The 24,328-nt window shown below is 41.1% G+C and overlaps 1 long non-coding RNA gene across 2 annotated transcripts in view; it reads right to left on the minus strand.

Annotated features, from left to right (window-relative positions):
• Positions 1–15,934, minus strand: part of LOC133546064 (uncharacterized) — a 291,819-nt gene extending 275,885 nt beyond the window's left edge. The window contains exons 1-3 of one of the 2 annotated variants that reach the window (XR_009804976.1): positions 15,625–15,934; positions 8,012–8,090; positions 7,678–7,877 (exon numbers count right to left, since the gene is read on the minus strand). This is a non-coding gene — a long non-coding RNA (uncharacterized LOC133546064). Of the gene's footprint in view, positions 1–7,677; positions 7,878–8,011; positions 8,091–15,624 lie in introns of those variants that run through there. The other variant, XR_009804977.1, reaches the window with a different exon arrangement.
• Positions 15,935–24,328: the final 8,394 nt, after the last annotated feature.

Below are 24,328 nucleotides of genomic sequence, written 5' to 3' on the forward strand. Positions count from 1 at the left end.
AGAACATCTGTTCGCGCCGCCGTCCTTTCATTGGGCCCTGAATGCTAAATTAACTCCACTGCACCTTTCTTCACTCCACACTCGCAGGAATGTTCGGAGAGTCTGGGGTCTGTGAGAGTCAAATCCAACGGGTCAGTGACGTAACGCGTTTTCCAGCGGTGGGTAGTCACCGCAGCTTGTCTGCAGCTGCTGCGCTGAGACATCTCAACCTGGTTCTTACTCTCAAAGTGAGATTAAACATATATTCTTATACCTTGAATTGTTCTGTGCCAATGAAAACTGTTGGGGGATGCAGGGTTTTTTTCCATTTTCAAAATGGTGCTTCCTTGACATGAATGAATGAATGAAATGAGTTTCTCGGTCATATAATCAACCATTTTGTGTGATAAGTTTAACAGTACAGATGATACATATTAGCATTCATACACATACACACACAAATGAGAAGAAGAATGACCGAAATACTTGCCGACCGCTCGGAGAAGTCCGATAGATTTCCAAATTTCAGTGTCTCTATCAGAAACATTTTTGGATTTTCACCCAGACATCAACTTTGAGGGCGTGCCGTGATGAGAATGCCTCTAACACACTTTCTACATGTCATTGCACCGGGATTTTCACAATGCTATCTGCTTGCCGGCCGACCGGTCACATTTTGGATGCAACCTCTATCCGAACGCAGACGCTACTGCAAGGCATACTTGCTCAACAGCCATACGGGTCACACTGAGGGTTGGGATATAAACAACTTTAGCACTCTTACTAATAGGCGCCACACTGTGAACCCCCACCAAACAAGAATGACAAACACATTTCGGGAGAACATCCTTATTATAACACAACATAAACACGACAGAAAGAAATACCCAGAATCCCATGTATCCCTGACTCTTCAGGGATACATTATACACCCCCCCAACCCCCAAACGACGCACGGAGGGGTGGGGTAAGGAGGTTGGGTTTGTGGTAGCTGGGTGTATAATATAGCCCGGAATAGTCAGGGACACATGGGATTCTGGGTATTTTTTATGTCGTGTTTATGATAGATAGATAGATAGATAGATAGATAGATAGATAGATAGATAGATAGATAGATAGATAGATAGATAGATAGATAGATAGATAGATAGATAGATAGATAGATAGATAGATAGAGATAGATAGATAGAGATAGATAGATAGATAGATAGATAGATAGATAGATAGATAGATAGATAGATCTTTATTGATTCCTTCAGGAAAATTAAAATTCCAGCAGCAGTGTACAGAGTTGAGATCAATTTAAATAAAAGTGAATCATGGGGGTTTAAATGGAAACAAAATAGAGAAATATTACAATAAGAATAAAAAATGAAAAGCAACAATGGGAATAAAAATATAACAGTAAAATAAGAATATAACAAGACAAAGTAGGCAGTGGTGACCATGTTATGAAAACGTAATGCACTGTTATTGTTTTGCATCCCCTGTCATCCTAGTAACCCCCGCCCCCTGTTGTTATAGTATGGATGTTCTCCTGAATTGTGTTGTCATTCTTGTTTGGTGTGGGTTCACACTGCGGCGCATATTAGTAAGAGTGCTAAAGTTGTTTAAACGGCCACCCTCAATGTAACCTGTATTGCTGTTGAATAAGGATGCCTTGCAGTCTCTTACGTGTGTCTGCAATAGCCTCGTCTAACAATTGTTTGGGCTGGCAAGCTATTTGTACGAGCTGTAGAGGGCGCTAGCGGTACTGCCATCATTGTAGGTCCTTATTATTGTTCATTGGGTGAACACCAGCGTACATTCGAGAGAATAATTACTCTGAAATTCCGGGAGTCTCCCGGGAAAATTGGGAGGGTTGGCAGGTGTGACGCTGTCAAGCGGCATTCATATAAAACTTGCGGGCCGCACTAACATTACATTTTCATATTAGGGTGCGGGCCGCGTGTCTGAGAACCCTGGTTTATACATAGCACAGAGCAAAAAAAACCCCTCTGTATGCAGTATTATTTCATTATAAATTTCAAAAGAGTTATGTGGCTCCCATTGTTTTCTTTACTTTGTGAAACGGGTCAAAATGGCTCTGAGTGGTAAAGGTTGCCGAACCCTGGCCTGGAACATCCAAAAAAAAATCAATTGGATGAAAGTATCCATCCATCCATCCATCCATCCATCCATCCATCTTCTTCCGCTTAACCGAGGGAAGCCCAGACTTTCCTCTTCCCAGCCACTTCGTCCAGCTCTTCCCGGGGGATCCCGAGGCGTTCCCAGGCCAGCCGGGAGATATAGTCTTCCCAACGTGTCCTGGCCCCCAACCGGTCGAACATGCCCGAAACACCTCCCTAGGAAGGCATTCTGGTGGCATCCTGACCAGATGCCCGAACCACCTTATCTGGCTCCTCTCATTGTCGAGGAGCAGCGGCTTTACTTTGAGCTCCTTCCGGATGGCAGAGCTTCTGACCCTATTTCTAAGGGAGAGGAAGCTGATTTCGGCCGCTTGTACCCGTGATCTTGTCCTTTCGGTCATAACTCAAAGCAAAGGGTTCTGAGTATTTGTTCTGTTGTGTTATGGTGCGGATGTTCTCCCGAAATGTGTTTGTCATCCTTGTTTGGTGTGGGTTCACAGTGGGGCGCATATTTGTAACAGTGTTAAAGTTGTTTATACGGCCACCTTCAGTGTGACATGTATGGCTGTTGACCAAGTATGCATTGCATTCATTTGTGTGTGTGAAAAGCCATAGATATCATGTGAGTGGGCCGGCACGGAAAGGCGGTGCCTTTAAGGTTTATTGGCGCTCTGTACTTCTCCCTACGCCCGTGTACCACTCTATGTAAGTCCACATATACAGTCGTGGTCAAAAGTTTACATACACTTGTAAAGGACATAATGTCATGGCTGTCTTGAGTTTCCAATAATTTCGAAAACTCTTATTTTTTTGTGATGGAGTGATTGGAGCACATACTTGTTGGTCACAAAAAACATTTATGCAGCTTGGTTCTTTTATGAATTAATTATCGCTCTACTGAACCATGACACAGTATACATACAGCAATGTTAATATTTATTTACATGTCCCTTGGCAAGTTTCACTGCAATAAGGCACTTTTGGTAGCCATCCACAAGGTTCTGGTTGAATTTTTGACCACTCCTTTTGACAAAATTTGTGCAGTTCAGCTAAATTTGTTGATTTTCTGACATGGACTTGTTTCTTCAGCATTGTCCACACGTTTAAGTCAAGACTCTGGGAAGGCGATTCTAAAACCTTAACCTCAACAATTTATCACTGCTGGGATGTAAAGAACCAAAGCGGGTTTCAAGAAGGACTCCTTCAAGCTGGACAATCTGACAGGTAAGGTTGGTTCTGTGATCGGCACAGAGCTGGACTCCCTGGTGTATGGTTTGCAGAGAGAAGGGATGATGCCGGCCATCAAACTGTTTAACTACGGACCAGGACCACTTCTGACCATAGGTGAGGATGGGAACGTACATCGACCGGTAGATTGAGCGCTTTGCCTTCCGGCTCAGCTCCTTCTTCACTACAACGGATGGATACAGCTTCCGCATTACTGAAGACGCCGCACCGATCCGCCTGTCGATCTCACAATCTACTCTTCCCTCACTCGTGAACAAGACTCTGAGGTACTTGAACTCCTCCACTTGGGGCAGGGTCTCCTCCCCAACCCGGAGATGGCACTGTGCCCTTTTCCGAGCGAGAACCATGGACTCGTACGTGGAGGTGCTGGTTCTCATTCCAGTCGCTTCACACTCGACTGCGAACCGATCCAGTGAGAGTTACTACCCACATCTGACCCAGACTGATGGTCATTCAGTAGCTCATTTGACAATAAACCTGTCCGGGGTCCAGCATAGCCAAGCAAGGACAGGGACAGTCTGCAAGACAGCAAGTCCCGCAGACATTCTGAAAAATGTACTTCAAAAAACAGCACTCTCAAGTCGATTTTAGAAAAATATATTCGGCTATTGGATGTAAGAAAGGGACACGCAGTAGAAAATGGATGGATGGTTGGAAATAAAAGGAAACTTTATCGCGACAGCGCCACCTGCCGGACCAAACTATAGTGCTGTGGTACAAGTCTCATCATGTCGCAAAAAATACCGAATACTTTCTTTAGTGCTACAACTGACGTCACCTTTTTATCCCGTCACAAAACGCTTTGTCGGCGTCTGGTAGCAAAAAAGGTCCTGGCAGGCCCAGGGCTACTTAAAGACTTATTTATGCTCCCCGCCTGGCTGCACTCTTCCCCTTCCCAACACGGCCCATTAATCTGGGAGGAGCGGACTCATGGGGGCGCATTCTACCTCAACAATTTATCACTGCTGGGATGTAAAGAACCAAAGCGGGTTTCAAGAAGGACTCCTTCAAGCTGGACAAGCTGACAGGTAAGGTTGGTTCTGTGATCGGCACAGAGCTGGACTACCTGGTGTATGGTTCGCAGAGAGAAGGGGATAATGCCGGCCATTTTTTTTTTTTTCCCCTTGGCCTCAGTCTGCACCCCCACTCCAGGGCCTAGGCTAAGACCGATTTTTTAAATTTTATTTTAATCTTCTATTCCCCTCCCCCCCCCCCCCCCCCCTTGTTTACCTGTATGTAATCTTTTTTGTAAGGGGCGCTGGAAGCCGGCAGACCCGTCAGCGATCCTGTTCTGTCTCCCTGTAATGTTTGTCTGATCTTCAATCAATCAATCAATCAATCAATCAATGTTTACTTATATAGCCCTAAATCACTAGTGTCTCAAAGGGCTGCACAAACCACCACGACATCCTCGGTAGGCCCACATAAGGGCAAGGAAAACTCACACCCAGTGGGACATCGGTGACAATAATGACCTAGTGGGACGTCGGTGACAATAATGACTATGAGAACCTTGGAGAGGAGGAAAGCAATGGATGTCGAGCGGGTCTAACATGATACTGTGAAAGTTCAATCCACAATGGATCCAACACAGTCGCAAGAGTCCAGTCCAAAGCGGGTCCAACTCAGCAGAGAGAGTCCCGTTCACAGCGGAGCCACCAGGAAACCATCCCAAGCGGAGGCGGATCAGCAGCGCAGAGATGTCCCCAGCCGATACACAGGCAAGCAGTACATGGCCACCGGATCGGACCGGACCCCCTCCACAGGGGAGAGTGGGACATAGAAGAAAAAGAAAAGAAACAGCAGATCAACTGGTCTAAAAAGGGAGTCTATTTAAAGGCTAGAGTATACAAATGAGTTTTAAGGTGACACTTAAATGCTTCTACTGAGGTAGCATCTCGAACTGTTACCGGGAGGGCATTCCAGAGTACTGGAGCCCGAACGGAAAACGCTCTATAGCCCGCAGACTTTTTTTGGGCTTTGGGAATCACTAACAAGCCGGAGTCCTTTGAACGCAGATTTCTTGCCGGGACATATGGTACAATACAATCGGCAAGATAGGATGGAGCTAGACCGTGTAGTATTTTATACGTAAGTAGTAAAACCTTAAAGTCACATCTTAAGTGCACAGGAAGCCAGTGCAGGTGAGCCAGTACAGGTGTAATGTGATCAAACTTTCTTGTTCTTGTCAAAAGTCTAGCAGCCGCATTTTGTACCAACTGTAATCTTTTAATGCTAGACATGGGGAGACCCGAAAATAATACGTTACAGTAGTCGAGGCTTGAATGGGATTGTGCTGAAAATTGTAATTTTCCTGAAGGAACTCTCCTGACGGAATAAATAAAGTACTATCTATCTATTTATCTATCTATCAAACTGTTTAACTACGGACCAGGAGCTGGAGGGAATATGAACCATGGCAAAGTATACATACAGCAATGTTAATATTTGCTTACATGTCCCTTGGCAAATTTCACTGCAATAAGGCGCTTTTGGTAGCCATCCACAAGCTTCTGGTTGAATTTTTGACCACTCCTTTTGACAAAATTTGTGCAGTTCAGCTAAATTTGTTGATTTTCTGACATGGACTTGTTTCTTCAGCATTGTCCACACGTTTAAGTCAGGACTCTGGGAAGGCGATTCTAAAACCTTAATTCTAGCCTGATTTAGCCATTCCTTTACCACTTTTGGCGTGTGTTTGGGGTCATTGTCCTGTTGGAACACCCAACTGCGCCCAAGACCCAACCTCCGGGCTGATAATTTCAGGTTGTCCTGAAGAATTTGGAGGTAATCCTCCTTTTTCATTGTCCCATTTACTCTCTGTAAAGCACCAGTTCCATTGGCAGAAAAAAAGGCCCAGAGCATAATACTACCACCACCATGCTTGACGGTAGGTGTGGTGTTCCTGGGATCAAAAGCCTCACCTTTTTACCTCCAAACAAATTGCTCGGTATTGTGGCCAAACAGCTCCATTTTTGTTTCATCTGACCACAGAACTTTCCGCCAGAAGGTCTTATCTTTGTCCATGTGATGTCAGAAAACCACCAAATTTAGCTCAACTGTGGTCAAAAATTCATCCAGAAGCTTGTGGATGGCTACCAAAAGTGCCTTATTGCAGTGAAACTTGCCAAGGGACATGTAAGCAAATATTAACATTGCTGTATGTATACCTTTGACCCGGCAGATTTGCTCACATTTTCAGTAGAGCGATAATCAATTCATAAAAGAACCAAACTGCATGAATGTTTTTTGTGACCAACAAGTATGTGCTCCAATCACTCTATCACAAAAAAATAAGAGTTTTCGAAATTATTGGAAACTCAAGACAGCCATGAAATTATGTTATTTACAAGTGTATGTAAACTTTTGACCACGACTGTATATGTGGACTTACATAGAGTGGTACACGGGCCTAGGGAGAAGTACAGAGCGCCAATAAACCTTAAAGGCACCGCCTTTCCGTGCCGGCCCACTCACATGATATCTATGGCTTTTCACACACACAAATGAATGCAATGCATACTTGGTCAACAGCCATACATGTCACACTGAAGGTGGCAGTATAAACAACTTTAACACTGTTACAAATATGCGCCCCACTGTGAACCCACACCAAACAAGAATGACAAACACATTTCGGGAGAACATCCGCACCATAACACAACAGAACAAATACTCAGAACCCTTTGCAGCACTAACTCTTCCGAGACGCAACAATATACAAACCCCGCTACCCCCACCACCACCTCAACCTCCCCATGCTCTCTCAGGGAGAGCATGTCCCAAATTCCAAGCTGCTGTTTTGAGGCATGTTTAAAAAAAATTAATGCACTTTGTGACTTCAATAATAAATATGGCAGTGCCATGTTGGCATTTTTTTCCATAACTTGAGTTGTTTTATTTTGGAAAACCTTGTTACATTGTTAAATGCATCCAGCGGGGCATCATAACAAAATTAGGCATAATAATGTGTTAATTCCACGACTGTATATATCGGTATCGGTTGATATCGGAATCCGTAATTAAGAGTTGGACAATATCAGGCATATCGGCAAAAAAGCCATCTCTAATTGTGCTGTTATTGATATTTCATCCAAAAAACGGAGAAGTTACATTTAAAAATATATATATATATTTTGACGCGAAAATTAATGCTTAAAAAGGCAGATTTTTGCGGAACTTTCTGCTGTACAAAAGCATATATTCGAAAGGTCAACTCAAACTGCATGTTGAATACAAAAAAATGCTTCTTCAAAATAGAAAAAAATGGCTGAAGGAAAGAGAGTTTTGTTTTTATTTTATTTTTTACAAAAATGGAGCTTGTAGTTTTAAAGACATGACCCGGGAGAGCCATAAATGTTGGTGCCCAACCACAATAGTTTGGAAATAATCACTCACGACCTTCTCCTCTACTCTGGCCAAATTTGGCCGTTTTATCGCCGACTGTTCCGCTCTTGCTTTATTTATTTGCAGACCGTCGTGCGTATACTCCGCACCCTCTTTTGTGGCTCTGCGAGCGTTCTGGGAAAACACACCAGGCCTCGCTTAATCATCAATGGGCCATCATGGAGAGAAGCCATCACTTGTGTGTGGTCCTCAAAGCAGCTGGGGAGCAATTGGCACTCTAGAAAACGGAGCGCAGTGCTTGCACTCACCTGGAGGTGGCGTACTTGTCGTCTCGATGGCCGTCCTGTCCGGGCTGGGGAAGGTCATCTTTGAAGTCCCGGATCGCCGCTACTGGTGGATATAAAGCGACATATCTTAGTACAGGGGTCACCAACCTTTTTGAAACCAAGAGCTACGTCTTGGGTACTGATTAATGCGAAGGGCTACCAGTTTGATACACACTTAAATAAATTGCCAGAAATAGCCAATTTGCTCAATTTACCTTTAATAAATTAATCCATATATATATATATATATATATATATACAAATGGGTATTTCTGTCTGTCATTTCGTCATACATACCATTCAATTAAGTGTTTTTTTTTCATCCTTTATTCTCCACAAAAAACCTTCCGTAAAAGGAAAAAAACCTTTTACAGGTTTTTTGAAGAGAATAAATGATGAAAAAAATTAATTGAACAGTTTAAAAGAGGAGAAAACACACAAAAAAATGAGAACTATATTTTGAAACATAGTCTATCTTCAATTTCGACTCTTTACAATTCAAAATTCAACCCCAAAAAAATGAAGAGAAAAACTAGCAAATTTGAATCTTTATGAAAACATTTTAAGAATTTATGGAACTTCATTAGTAATTTTTACTGATTAGGATTAATTTTAGAATTTTGATGACATGTTTTAAATACGTTAAAATCCAATCTGCACTTTGTTAGAATATATAACAAATTGGAACAAGCTATATTTCTAACAAAGACCAATCATTATTTTGTCTAGATTTTCCAGAACAAAAATTTGAAAAGAAATTCAAAAGACTTTGAAATAAGATTTAAATTTCATTCTACAGATTTTCTAGATCTGCCAGAATTTTTTATTTTTATTTTAATAATATTCACAAATATTCTTCGTCGAAAGAACAGAAGCTAAAATGAAGAATTAAATTAAAATGTATTTATTATTCTTTACAATAAAAAAAAATTATAATACTTGAACATTGATTTAAATTGTCAGGAAAGAAGAGGAAGGAATTTAAAAGGTAAAAAGGTATATGTGTTTAAAAATCCAAAAATAATTTTTCAGGTTACATTTTTTCTCTAAAATTGTCTTTCTGAAAGTTATAAGAAGCAAAGTAAAAAAATAAATGAATTTATTTAAACAAGTGAAGACCAAGTCTTTAAAATATTTTCTTGGATTTTCAAATTCTATTTGAGTGTTGTCTCTCTTAGAATTAAAAATGTCGAGCAAAGCGAGACCAGCTTGCTAGTAAATAAACACAATTTAAAAAATAGAGGCAGCTCACTGGTAAGTGCTGCTATTTGAGCTTTTTTTAGAACAGGCCAACGGGCGACTCATCTGGTCCTTACGGGCACCGCGTTGGTGACCCCTGTCTTAGTATCACGTTGGACGTCCAGGTGTGTTTTAGTGCAGGAGACACGCTCCACGAGCTAAGCACACGTTTTTAACTTAGTGGACATTTATCAAGACAGGTCTGTCGGAGGCAGCTTTGTTGGACTGAAACTGCCTCCGCCTACTCTTAGAGCCATGATACATTTGGGGACGCTTCAATGCGGGACCCATATCGTCAATGACACCATTGCTGGGAGAAATGTGACACTGCAAAAAGTCAGTGTTTAAAAACAAGAAAAAAAATACAGAAATGAGGGGTATTGTATTTGAACTAAGCAACATTATCTGCCAATAGAACAAGAACATGTGGCTTGTCTAGACTTTCAAAAACAAGAAGAATTAGCGAACCTCAATGGACCCAGAAATACCTTAAAATAAGTATATTCTCACTAATAACAAGTGTACTATTTTATGAGTACGTATTTTCTATTGTTTCAATGAAAATAAAACAGCTAAGTCCATTTGGCTGTCATCTCTTTTAATATGAGACACAATTGTGTCGAAGTCATCATTTTTTTTTTTTTTACATGCTTGAAATAACAAATGATTATTTTTATACTTGTGAGTGTTGATGACACAGCTTTGCAACACTTGATATTCTAATTCCAAGCATGTTTTACTCAATATAGGTCATAAAATCTGAGCAACAAGCTGTTATATCTTACTGAAATCATTTAGGACCCAAACCCTTAAAACAAGTAAAACACACCAACATAAAACCTTATGTCCCAGGATGCCGGAAATGTCCATAACACACTCAGCCGAGTCCCATGGGGAGGTGAAAGTTGTAAAAGTTAGCAAAAGTCCCAAAAATTTTCAAAATACCTACCCAGGTTAGAGTCCCACGAGTTCCGTTGCCTGGCCGGGATGCCCGAAATGTCCAAAACGCGCCCAACAAAGTCCCACGGGAAGGCGGGGAGAAAAGTTACAAAAGTCGGTAAAATGTTCAAAAATCACACCCACAAGTCTTAAGACTTGTGGCACTCAAACTCAAACTCGAACCCGGGTGGGACTCAAACCTGGGTAGGTACTTTGAACATTTTTGGGGACTTTTGCCGACTTTTCTCACTTTTCTCCCCTACTTCCCGTAGTATTTTGCTGGGTGCGTTTTGGACATTTTTCGCATACCGGGACATGTGCGGCCGGCGGCGGGACTCGTGGGACTGGAACCCGGGGAGGTATTTTGGACACAGTTGGGAATTTTGACCATTTTTCCTGCCTTCCTGTGCACCATTGCTGCGTGTGTTTTGGACACTTAGACAAAAATAGTTTCAAGCATGTTTTACCCAATATAGGTCATAAAATGTGGGAAACAAGCTTTTATATCTTACTGAGATCATTTAGGACCAAAACCCTTAAAACAAGTAAAACACTAACATAAAACCTTATGAATGGCCGCGCAAGTCCCAAGATGCCCGAAATGTCCATAACACACTCAGCAGAGTCCCATGGGGAGGTGAAAGTTGGAAAAGTTAGCAAAAGTCCCCAAAATTTTCAAAATACCTACCCAGATTCGAGTCCCACAAGTTCCGAAATGCCCGAAATGTCCAAAACGCGCCCAACAAAGTCCCACGGGAAGGCGGGGAGAAAAGTGAGAAAAGTCGGTAAAATGTTTAAAAATCACACCCACAAGTCTTAAGACTTGTGAAACTCAAACTCAACTCGAACCCGGGTGGGGCTCGAACCTGGGTAGGTACTTTGAACATTTTTGGGGACTTTTGCAGACTTTTCTCACTTTTCTCCCCTACTTCCCGTAGTACTTTGCTGGGTGCGTTTTGGACATTTTTCGCATACTGGGACATATGCGGCCGGCGGCGGGACTCGTGGGACTGGAACCCGGGGAGGTATTTTGGACACAGTTGGGACTTTTGACCATTTTTCCTGCCTTCCTGTGCACCATTGCTGCGTGTGTTTTGGACACTTAGACAAAAATAGTTTCAAGCATGTTTTACCCAATATAGGTCATAAAATGTGGGAAACAAGCTTTTATATCTTACTGAGATCATTTAGGACCAAAACCCTTAAAACAAGTAAAACACTAACATAAAACCTTATGAATGGCCGCGCAAGTCCCAGGATGCCCGAAATGTCCATAACACACTCAGCAGAGTCCCATGGGGAGGTGAAAGTTGGAAAAGTTAGCAAAAGTCCCCAAAATTTTCAAAATACCTACCCAGATTCGAGTCCCACAAGTTCCGTAGCCCGGCCGGGATGCCCGAAATGTCCAAAACGCGCCCAGCAAAGTCCCACGGGAAGGCGGGGAGAAAAGTGAGAAAAGTCGGTAAAATGTTTAAAAATCACACCCACAAGTCTTAAGACTTGTGAAACTCAAACTCAACTCAAACCCGGGTGGGGCTCAAACCTGGGTAGGTACTTTGAACATTTTTGGGGACTTTTGCCGACTTTTCTCACTTTTCTCCCCTACTTCCTGTGGGACTTTGCTGGGTGCGTTATGGACATTTTTCGCACACTGGGACTTGAACTGGAACCCGGTGAGGTATTTTGGACACAATTGGGACTTTTGACCATTTTCCCCGGCTTCCTGTGCACCATTGCTGGGTGTGTTTTGGACTCTTGGACAACAATAGTTTCAAGCGTGTTTTACTCAATATAGGTCATAAAATGTCGGAAACAAGCTGTTATATCTTACTGAGATCAATTAAGACCAAAACACTTAAATCAAGTAAAACACTAACATAAAATCTGCTTAGTGAGAAGAATTATCTTTCAGTTTTTGCAGTGTAAAAGACAAGAAGAACAGGCCTAATGACATGCTTCAACCCAGTGTTTTTCAACCTTTTCTGAGCCAGAGCACATTTTTTTCATTGAAAAAATTCTGAGGCACACCACCAGTAGAAAACATAAAAAAATTTAACTAAGTAGCCGATATTGACAATAAAAAGTCGTTGTCGCATTTGTTGGATATGAATTCAAGCCATAACCAAGCATGCATCACTGTAGCTCTTGTCTCAAAGTCGGTGTACTGTCGCGACTAGAGATGTCCAATAATATCGGACTTTTGATATTATCAGCCGTTAAATGCTTTAAAATAAATCGGAAATTATCGGTATCGGTTTCAAAATGTATGATTTATGACTTTTTAAAAACAAAGCTATGTATACGGACGTAGGAATAAGTACAGAAGAATTGTGCCGGCCCAATCACATAAAATCCACGGCTTTTCACACACACAAGTAAATGCAAGGTATACTTGGTCAACAGCCATACAGGTCCCACTGAGGGTGGCCGTATAAACAACTTTAACACTGTGAACCCACACCAAACAAGAATGACATCACATTTCGGGAGAACATCCGCAGCGTAACACAACATAAACACAACACTACAAAAACCCAGAACTCCTTGCAGCACTAACTCTTCAGGGACGCCAACCCCGCCCACCTCAACCTCCTCATGCTCTCTCAGGGAGAGCATGTCCCAAATTCCAAACTGCTGTTTTGAGGTATGTTAAATAACAATAATGCACTTTGTGACTTCAATAATAAATATGGCAGTGCCATGTTGGCATTTTTGTCCATAACTAGAGTTGATTTATTTTGGAAAACCTTGTTACATTGTTTAATGCATCCAGCAGGGGCATCACAACAAAATTAGGCATAATAATGTGTTAATTCCACGACTGTATATATCGGTATCAGTTGATATCAGAATCGGTAATTAAGAGTTGGACAATATCAAAATATAACATATTTTTGCCATGTAGTTCCAGACCACAGCAAAACGTTACCCATCTTGCAAAGGTTATATTAAATCCATTAAAAGAAGACAGCCTGCCGTTTCCTTTAACTTGGACACACGCATCAATACTTCTGGCAATTCTGAGCCGGTCATTTCCAGAAGTTACGAAAAAACTTCCATTTTACTAATATTTTCCAGTGTTGCAAAAATGTTTACAATAAAAATTTAAATACAACATTTCTGTCAACAAAGATTTGCGTCAGCCTCCGATAGTAGGCTAACATAGCTAATATAGACACTTACATCATGTGTTGTCTTCATTATAACACTTATATAAGACTTTTATAGTCACTTTGATAGTAGGCTAATATAGACACATCATGTGTTGTCTTCATTATAACACTTATATAAGACTCCATCCATCCATCCATTTTCTACCGCTTATTCCCTTTCAGGGTCACGGGGGGCGCTGGCGCCTATCTCAGCTACAATCGGGCGGAAGGCAGGGTACACCCTGGACAAATTCGCCACCTCATCGCAGGGCCAACACAGATAGACAGACAACATTCACACTCACATTCACACACTAGGGCCAATTTAGTGTTGCCAATCAACCTATCCCCAGGTGCATGTCTTTGGAAGTGGGAGGAAGCCGGAGAACCCGGAGGGAACCCACGCATTCACGGGGAGAACATGCAAACTCCACACAGAAAGATCCCGAGCCTGGATTTGAACCCAGGACTGCAGGAACTTCGTATTGTGAGGCAGACGCACTAACCCCTCTGCCACCGTGAAGCCCTTATATAAGACTTTTAAAGTCATTTTGATAGTAGGCTAATGTAGACACATCATATTGCCAAGGCCAGGGCGCACACCTGTGCACACCACTGAGCGCACCTCCAAGGGTGCGGCGGCGCGCCTCGCTATCGTTGCAGCAAGCAGCTGCATTCAATCAATCATCAGCAATCAACACACCTGTTGATGAAGAGTGGATATGCCTCCATAAGCCAGTGCGAACCTGCATCCTGGGCCAGAACGTAGCGACCTGTCCTGCAAAGTAAGCCAAACCTAGCAAGCTCTGTGCACTCTTTCTCTCTTTGTGTTTCTCCCCCCTCGTGTTCATTTGTCTCATGTCCTCCTTGTGGCCTTCCAGTACCTCCATTCCAGCGTCACGAGCTGTGTGTCTCGGCTCCCCGTATTCCCTCTGCCTCTTGGATCTCAACCTTCCGCCTGGACACGGACTTTAACGCCACCCTATCGCCCCCTACTACCTGCCTGCTCACGGACCTCCGAGCCAGCCTTGCCTCGCTTTCGACTACCGCCTCTCACTCAACACTACGGGTAACACTCAACATTTAATTCCCACACATAGTCGCACACCATACACATATTTGGGATCATTTACACACTTTATTTTATATATATATATATGTATATATATTACAGATGTCCAGTAATGGCTTTTTTGCCGATATCCGATATTTCTTAATTACCGATTCCGATACCGATATATACAGTCGTGAAATTAACACATTAGTATGCCTAATTTTGTTGTGATGCCCCGCTGGATGCATTAAACAATGTAACAAGGTTTTCCAAAATACATCAACTCAAGTTATTGAAAAAAATGCCAACATGGCACTGCCATATTTATTATTGAAGTCACAAAGGGCATTTTTTTTTTTTACATGCCTCAAAACTGCACCTTGGAATTTGGGACATTGGGAGTTTGAAGTGGGCGGGGTTGAGGTGTGCGGGGCGCGGGGGGTAGGAGGTAGCTGGGGGTGTATATTGTAGCATCCCGGAAGAGTTAGTGCTGCAAGGGGTTCTGGGTATTTGTTCTGTTGTGTTACGGTGCGGATTTTCTCCCAAAATGTATTTGTAATTTTTGTTTGGTGTGGGTTCACTATATGGCACCTATTTATGACAGTGTTAAAGTTGTTTATACGGCCACCCTCAGTGTGACCTGTATGGCTGTTGACCGAGTATGCCTTGCATTCACTTTTGTGTGTGAAAAGCCGTAGGTATTGTGTGATTGGCACGCAAAGGCAGTGCCTTTAAGGTTTATTGCCGCTCTGTACTTCTCCCTATGTCCGTGTACCACTCCCTACAGTGGGGTTTTAAAAAGTCATAGGTTTTACTTTTTCAAACCGATACCGATAATTTCCGATATCACATTTTATAGCATTTATCAACCGATAACAAAAGGCAGTCCGATAAACAAAGAGCGAGCGTGTGTGTGTGTGTGTGTGTGTGTGTATGTGTATGTATGTATGTATGTATGTATGTATGCATGTATGTATGTGTAAATAGAGCAAATCAACCTTCCTCTGTATACAACGTAACAATTCTCACACTTACCGGTATATAAGGCTTTTAATTTTTTACGTTCCAGACAGTTTTTTTGTTTGTTTGTTCCAATATGGCTCTTTCAACATTTTGGGTTGCCGACCCCTGCACTGGAGCATGCAGTTGGCAATCACAATTTATTACTATTTAACAGTATTAATATCATGGAAAAAAAAAGTTAAACTTACCCTTAAAAGTGGATGTTTGTGCTTCCTGGCCGTGTGCACCATAGGCATGATGACGACTGGCAAGGCCCTGCCATGAGGTAGCGATTTGTCCAGGGTGTACGCCGCCTTCCGCCCGAATGTAGCTGAGATATGCTCCAGCACCCAACGCAACCCCGAACGGGACAAGCGGTAGAAAATGGATAGGGATGGACGAGTGGCGAGTGCAATGTTGTCAACTTTTCATCACATCTTCCTGCTTCCTTCATTCAGCAGGTGTCGTTAATGAACAAGATAGCCATTCTTTTTCCCTCAGCGACCGCTGGGGGAAAAAGTGGCGCACATGCATGAGAAATCAGCGAGAGCAGAAGAAGAAGGGACTTTGAAGCGACCAATTAAATGAGCTCTAGGGAGCGCGGGGGCGTGGTCATCCCTGTTCTATCTAAACTCGCACCTTGGAGGTGTACACGGTACTTTTAGCAACAATTACCCCCATGCCATAATTACAGTAAAAAATATTTAAATTCATAATTTTACAAAGGCTAAAAACGTGAATATTTCAATATTAAAGCTACTCAGAACCTGGAACTAACACATTACCACTTAGCAATCTAAAGCTAACAGCTACACGAGCTGTAGGGTTTGAAGTAAGGTTTTTAATAAAATACACACATAAAACAGAACATTAAGATAAGAACCGAAAATGTATAAATACTCACCAACTCGGAAATAAAATGGTAAACCATAATTCTAATATTTTTCGTCTGTGAAAACGATGTCTCAACAAACCCCGCCTTTAAAGCATCCGATTGGCTGACGAACCCTGGACGTTGATTCGTCGATAAGTGATTGACACCTGTGGAGCCAATACGTGATACCGATACATGAGACGTTCACGGTCTACCTCAGTGTAGGTCAAAGGATCTTTTAAACTTTTATTTATAAATTTCAACATTTACAAACAAAGAGACGAGAAACAGTAATCAAAATAAGTACAAAATAACACAATGCCAGTGGGTTTACAACCAAAGTAACTAAAATAGAATACAAAAATGAATAAATAACTCAAATTTGGAACACAGCATCGTCGTTTTTACAGCTTTTGTGTTGTTAGAAGGCCACACCGCAGTTATGGCTGACTTTGTGTAGCCGGATCGAGTCTGCGTTGTACTACCGGAAAAAGGTAGAACTTCAAAATAAATAAAAAATACAAACTAAAAGTGAAAATGAATACAATAGAGCAGGGGTGTCAATACTTTTTCCACTTAAGGCCGCAGACTGAAAAATCAAAGCAAGCAGGGGTCATTTTGAATTTTTTTTAATTTTAAAAACCAAAACAATATATGTATAACCAATATACATTCAGGCCTCCACTCAAGCTTGATCCCGGGGACCCGTTTTGGTCAAAAAAAATATTAAAAATGTGTCATTATTCTGTACATGCACCTGGGGATAGGTTGATTGGCAACACTAAATTGGCCCAAATGTGTGAATGTGAGTGTGAATGTTGTCGCAAGGCCAACACAGATAGACATCTGTGTTGGCCTTGCGATGAGGTGGCGACTTGTCCAGGGTGTACACCGCCTTCCGCACGATTGTAGCTGAGATGGGCACCAGCGCCCCCCGCAACCCAAAGGGAATTAGCAGTAGAAAATGGATGGATGAAATTTTAAATCTCCAGATCAACATTAGGTCCATCTGTCAATTTAATGATTTTAAAGATTTAAGTTGTGTGCTCTTTTTGTCAAAGAAAACCCTGTTTTTGATGGAAATAAACACAAAATATGCAATATTATCACCCAATATTTTATTAAGTGTAATATTTGAGATTATATAATAATTGGAGCCTTAAAGTCAATAACTAATAACACCATTGGTTTTAATTCATTATTATTTTTTGAGCAATGACACTTAAAAACAAATGGAACCAAAATTATTTGGGATCATTAAAGTATTTAAAAATAAATTATACATTTTTTTACTGTTTACTTTTAACACAATAACCGAGATCAACTTCAGATCTATCCGTCACTTGTAAGTTTTATTGTTTTTCATGTTTTTTGTTTGTTCATTTTAGGCCCTTCTTTAAAAAAAACAGCTCAGTTTTTTATATGGCAAACACAAAATATGCAACATTTTCCCCAAGAAATATCTCAAAGTGGAAAATTTAACGTGACGCAGTTAGAGCCTTGAATAGGTCAATAATTCATAATGACATTGATTTTAAGTCATTATTTTTTAAAGAAAGAAACAGCCTGCATGGCAGCTCTGTGTTATTAGAGTAAACATTGCAACATTTTCTTGTTACATTTCACCTGTTTGCTCTTTTATACCACTTTTTCCGTTTAAAAAATGTTTCAATCGTATTTTTAAAATGTGCCATGGGGCCGTAAAAAAAATTACCTGCGGGCTGCAAATGGTCACGTGAGGGAATTTTGGTGGAATGCCTACAATACATATTATATACCTGCTACACTTGTAACAGTGATTATATATGAATATAACTGTTTAACGATTTTCGATGTCATATTGTTACGCAATTGCCATCCATATTTGTAGTTTTAAGGTACACTTTAAAAAACAAAAACAAAACAAAAAATGCAGATTTTTTTTTTCAAAACTTTTAATACTATTCAGCATTTACATACAGTAAAAGAAATAATCAAAACAAGTACAGAAACCATACAAAACAGCGCCGGGGGGGTTGTAAACTCAATAAAGCAACTAAAGAAGAATGCAAAATATGTATATGTGTAAAGCCATAGGTTCACACAAATAATCTAATAAATAATATAATAAATAATCAAAATTAGAAAAAAAATTCATTTTTTTTGTTTGTTACAGGTTAAAAAAAAGTCAGATTTTGCAGCAACAAACTGGCAGATAAGTGATGTGATCATTTTAAAAAAAATATTTTTTTTCAGCACGTTACTGTAAATGGAAAAAAGGGTACCACTTCTGGTAATTAAGCTGGCTTTTTTTTTTTTAACCATGAAATCCATGGTTGTTTTTACAGCGTATCATTGTAAATAGACAAGACGGCGCCATTGTTTTTTAGAAAAAACTGTCATTTTCACAGGGTACAATTCGATGGATAATCATAAGTCAAGCAGATATTGGAATGTTTATTTATTATTTTTTTTTTTTAAAAACTACAACTTTGGAACGCATCGTAATTTGGGTTGCAAAATTCCGGGAATTTTCAAAGTTGGAAACTTTCCATGGGAATATATAGGAATTAACGGGAATTAATGGGAATAAACATCCATCCATTTTCTACCGCTTATTCCCTTTCGGGGTCGCGGGGGGCGCTGGCGCCTATCTCAGCTACATTCGGGCGGAAGGCAGGGTACACCCTGGACAAGTCGCCACCTCATCGCAGGGCCTGGGAATAAACAATGAATGCAACGTGCTAGATCTTGCAGCATGATTATTAGCTAAAGCAACCTGATTTAATGCAAATTCAGTACAATTTCAACCCTGCACAGTGCATTCCTCCATCACCTGCACAGATCATTCGAAGCATGGTACACGTTAGCCACGGCTACAGCACCGGCAACAACACACTCGTTGTTGTTATGCTCCGCTCGCGGGGGTTTGATGAGGTCATCAAGCGTCGCCAGTAAACCGCTCATGCTGGAGTCGTCAACTCCTGTTTTGTGTGTGGGAGAAGGGAGAGGCTTTTTAAAACAGCTGTGTTTTAAAAAGTCATTAATTTAACTTTTGGAAACCCATACCGATAATTTCCGACATTACCTTTTGCATTTATCGGCATCTCTACTATTTATATCTGTGAGTGGAATTGCATTAGTGTTTTCCATGAATAAATAAATACAAACAGAATAATGACGCGTACACCATCTGATGTGTGGAGACATGTCACCCCCAACCAATGTTGGAAAAATGCCACAAAAATGCAGCAGCTTATAGACAAGTGCCCAATAATATATCACTATTGTAATTCCCCATTATCCATCCATGCATTTTCTACCGCTTGTCCCTTTTGGGGTCACGGGGGGTGCTGGAGCCTATCTCAGCTGGAAGGCAGCGTACACCCTGGACAAGTCGCCACCTCATCGCAGGGCTAACACAGATAGACAGACAACATTCACACTCACATTCACACACTAGGACCATTTAGTGTTGCCAATCAACCTATCCTCAGGTGCATGTCTTTGGAAGTGGGAGGAAGCTGGAGTACCCGCAGGGAACCCACGCAGTCACGGGGAGAACATGCAAACTCCAAACAGAAAGATCCCGAGCCCGGGATTGAACCCGGGAGATGAATTCCCATATATTCCCATTAATTCCCATGGACGGTGTCCAACTTTGAATAATCAACAAATGTGTCAGGGGTATTTGTTGATGAACCCCAAGATGCAGAGACGGAGGCAGGCATGGAATGTGAAAACATGATTCAATTAAATACTAAGGCAAAAACAAAACCAAAAGGGTACAAACACAGAGCGCGCACGAGGCGGATAATCAAACAAAAGGAGCTAGCCTGGGAGCTAGAAAATAACAAACAGGAGCTTAGCGTGGAAGCTAGCGGGTAGCGAACAGGCAAACAGAAGTTGTACTTGTATAATGAAAAATAAAACAGAAGCAGGGAACAAAAAACAGTAAGGTACAAACATCAACTAAATATAGCTTACCGCTACGCTGCAAGGACAGGAGCAATAACACATCACAAGAGCGACTAGACATGACATCAACAATACAATACAATGATCCAGCAACTGACACAAGACAAAGGAGGTACAAATAGGAGCCGGCTGATTGGCAACTGGTGTGGCCAGATGCCAATCAGCCGCAGCTGAGGGGGAACACAGCACTCAGGGAACAAGACAGGAAGCTGACAAAATAAGAGCACTAGACAGGAACTAAGGACAGGAAATACTAAACACACTGAGGAGGAACACAGCACTCAGGGACAAGACAGGAAGCTGACAAATTAAGAGCACTTGACAGGAACTAAAAGACAGGAAATACTAAACACAGGAAACAGACAAATGCAGAGGAAAAAACTAAAACATAGACAAACTGTCAGGGGCAAGCCTGACAAAATGATCAGTATTTCCAAACTTCCCGAGCTAAACTTCCCGTGGTAAATTTCCGGAAACTTTCCACCCCTTATCATAATATAATATTTGTTGCATTAGATCATAATAAAGTATGCAGTGCATGTGGGTTTTTTTCAGTCTAAATGGAGACAGATAGAAAAATAAATAACTTTGAGGCATATTTTGTCCAAAATTGATAATAGGGCTGGGTGAGATGGCCTTTTATTAATATCTCGATATTTTTTAGGCCATGTCACGATACATGATATATATATCGATATTTTGCCTTGGCCTTGAATGAACACTTGATGCATATAATCACAGCAGTATGATGATTCTATGTGTTTATATTAAAACATTCTTCTTCATACTGCAATAATATATGCTACTTTTAAACTTTCATGCAGAGAGGGAAATCACAACTAAAACTGTATTTATTAAACAGTTATTAAGCAGTGGCACAAACATTCATCCATCCATCCATTTTCTACCGCTTGTCTCTTTAGGGGTCGCTGGAGCCTATCTCAGCTGCATTCGGGCGGAAGGCGGGGTACACCCTGGACAAGTCGCCGGGCTAACACACATAGACAACATTCACACATTAGGGACCATTTAGTGTTGCCAATCAAACATTCATGTCATTTCCAAAACAGAAAGTGCAATATTGTCAGAAACATTTTAAAACAAGCTATGAGTGCACTTTTGTACATGATGTCACCAAGATGACATATCAAAACAACACTAAATTAAAATGCACTTTATGTACAGAACACCACTATCCATCCATTTTCTACCGCTTATTCCCTTTTGGGGTCGCGGGGGGCGCTGGCGCCTATCTCAGCTACAACCGGGCGGAAGGCGGTGTACACCCTGGACAAGTCGCCACCTCATCGCAGGGCCAACACAGATAGAGAGACAACATTCATACTCACATTACAATAGTTAAAAACAAACAAAATGCACTTTTGTGCATGATGTCACAAGTTATTTCAATAAGTGTCAAATAAAAATGAGCTGCATAATAGGAAATCAAATAATGTATGTCCTTCGCTATGTGGTAGGTTCCAGCGGACGTTATCTCCTTCTGTTGTTGACTATTTTTTTCATACGGTGTAGATCTGGAAATAGTTGCTTTGGCATTTTGTGGGTGTGGCACCGGCTGGAGATGTTGACATGTGGAGTTTCAAGCACTCTTCATTCTCAGCGGGTGACTTTTGAAATGGTGCTACATTAGCAACGCTTTTGCCGCATAAATGTTGAACATATTCCCGCTTGAAGCTAAACCACCGCCGGACGATGGATTCCATGCTGTTTTTCTTGGGAATTAATTATTCCTTCATTTGTTACCAGATTCGCACCTTCTCTCTCTCATATTACCACCCGCACCTCACCGTTAGCATCACAGCTAACGTTACCGCGTCGCTACCTCTCTGCTCCGCGGGAGCTTGTCACGTTGCACGCGTGACGTGTGTAAGAAGGTGCGCTTGTTTTAAGTCTCTGTGAGAAGGAGACCGCATGTAGTGCAGGGGTGTCCCAAGTGCGGCCCGGGGGCCATTTGCGGCCCGCAGCTAATTGTTTACCGGCCCCCCACACATTCTGGAAATGCTATTGCAAAAATAAAAAAGAACATTAAAAATATTGGAATGAGGGATATCTAACGAGAAAAAGTTGCAATGTTGACACAAAGCTGCCATGCAGGCTGTTTTTTTTTTCTTTTGTCTTTATTTTACCATGCAGAAAACATCTCTACCATGAATTGATTAACGTGGACCCCGACTTAAACAAGTTGAAAAACTTATTGGGGTGTTACCATTTGGTGGTCAATTGTACGGAATATGTACTGTACTGTGCAATATACTAATTACAAGTTTCAATCAATCAATTATTTAGTTTTCATTTTTTTGCCATTGCTCAAAAAAATAATAATGACAAAAAAATATATGTTATGATGAAATATTTTCAAAGCTCCAATTAGTTCAAATATTTCACTTTAAAATGTTTTATGTGGTAAATATTGCATATATTGTGTAGTTGCCATATAAAAACAAAGTTTTCTTTGACAAAAGAGCATAAAAAAAACTAAATAATAGTTTAAACGTAAAATCAATAGATATATCTGAAGTTGATCTCGTAACTTAAGTGTTGAAAGTTTAAAAAAAAACAACTAATACAAATGTGTCACTTTCCGAGTGGGGCGCCTTTTGGATTCCAAAATATACTTAGTGGTATTTTATTTATCTTTTCACTGTGATTACTCAAAAATATTAAATAATTCAAACCAATGGTGTCCTGTATTATTGATCTTTTAGGGCTCTAATTACTAAATACTGCATATTTCAGTTTTACTATGAAAAACAAAGTTTAGAGATTATATAGAGATTAACTGTGAGCGTTAAAGAAAAAATAAGAATAAAAATGTGACTTATTTTTAACATTCTATTAACTGAGACCCTTCATGGTCCCCGGGACCCCTAAAGGTAAAATACATTTTAAAAATATATATATTTTCTTACGGTTTGAAAATGAAAAATATCAAAATGGCCCCCACATGCTTAAATTTTTCCGTATGCGGCCCTCAGTGGAAAAAGTTTGGACACCCCTGATGTAGTGTAATGCCCGCAGCTAAAAACAACTGCGTGAGAACGTACAGTTGTGATCAAAATTATTCAACCCCCACACAATTTTGGTGTTTTAGCAAGTTGGACATTTATTCCGTATTTTGTTTATAGTCATATCAAATAAAGATGTGTCAAATAGACAAATGCAACTTAAATTGTAACACTGTATTTTACAAAAAAACAAAAAAAGGAATTTTTTCTTAATATCTCATTGACAAAATGATTCAACCCCCTAGTTCCATGCATCTTTAGTACTTAGTAGAACACCCTTTGGCAGTAATGACATCCTTCAAAGGTGATACATAACCGGACACAAGCTTCTTGCAACGTATTTTAGCCCATTCCTCTTGGGTAAAGGCCTCCAGTTCATTCATATTCTTGGGCTTGCGTGCTGCAACTGCCTTCTTCAAGTCCCACCACAGCTTTTCTATAGGATTTAGGTCTGGCGACTGTGAAGGCCACTCCAGAGTCTTCCAGCCCTTCTTCTGCAACCACTCTGATGTTGATTTGGAGGTATGCTTGGGATTGTTGTCCTGTTGGAAGGTCCAACGTCTCCCAAGCCTCAGCTTCGTCACTGACTTCATGACATTTGCAGCTAATATATCCTGCTAGGAAATAGAATTCATAATGCCTTGAAAGCGCTGGAGATTCCCGGTACCTGAGGCAGAGAAACAGCCCCAGAGCATGATTGACCCCCCACCATGCTTAACAGTAGGCAAGGTGTTCTTCTCTTTGTAAGCTTCATTTCATACGCCCAAAGAGTTCCAGTTTTGTCTCATCACTCCATAGAACAGTTTCCCAAAACCTTTGTGGTTTGTCCAGATGATTTTTGGCATACTGGAGTCTATATTTCTTGTGCCTGGTAGTCAGAAGTGGGGTGCGCCTGGGAGTTCTGGCATGGAGGCCTTTATCTCGTAGTGCGCGCCTTATTGTCTGGGACGAAACCTGCGTTCCCTCCTCTGCAATGTCCTGTTGTAGTTCCTCAGCTGTTACCCGGGGGTTTTCACCACTGTGCGCTTCAAATACCGGACAGCAGTTGCACACAAC

Source organism: Nerophis ophidion, linkage group LG29, assembly GCF_033978795.1.
Source record: "Nerophis ophidion isolate RoL-2023_Sa linkage group LG29, RoL_Noph_v1.0, whole genome shotgun sequence".
Lineage (NCBI taxonomy): Eukaryota > Metazoa > Chordata > Actinopteri > Syngnathiformes > Syngnathidae > Nerophis > Nerophis ophidion.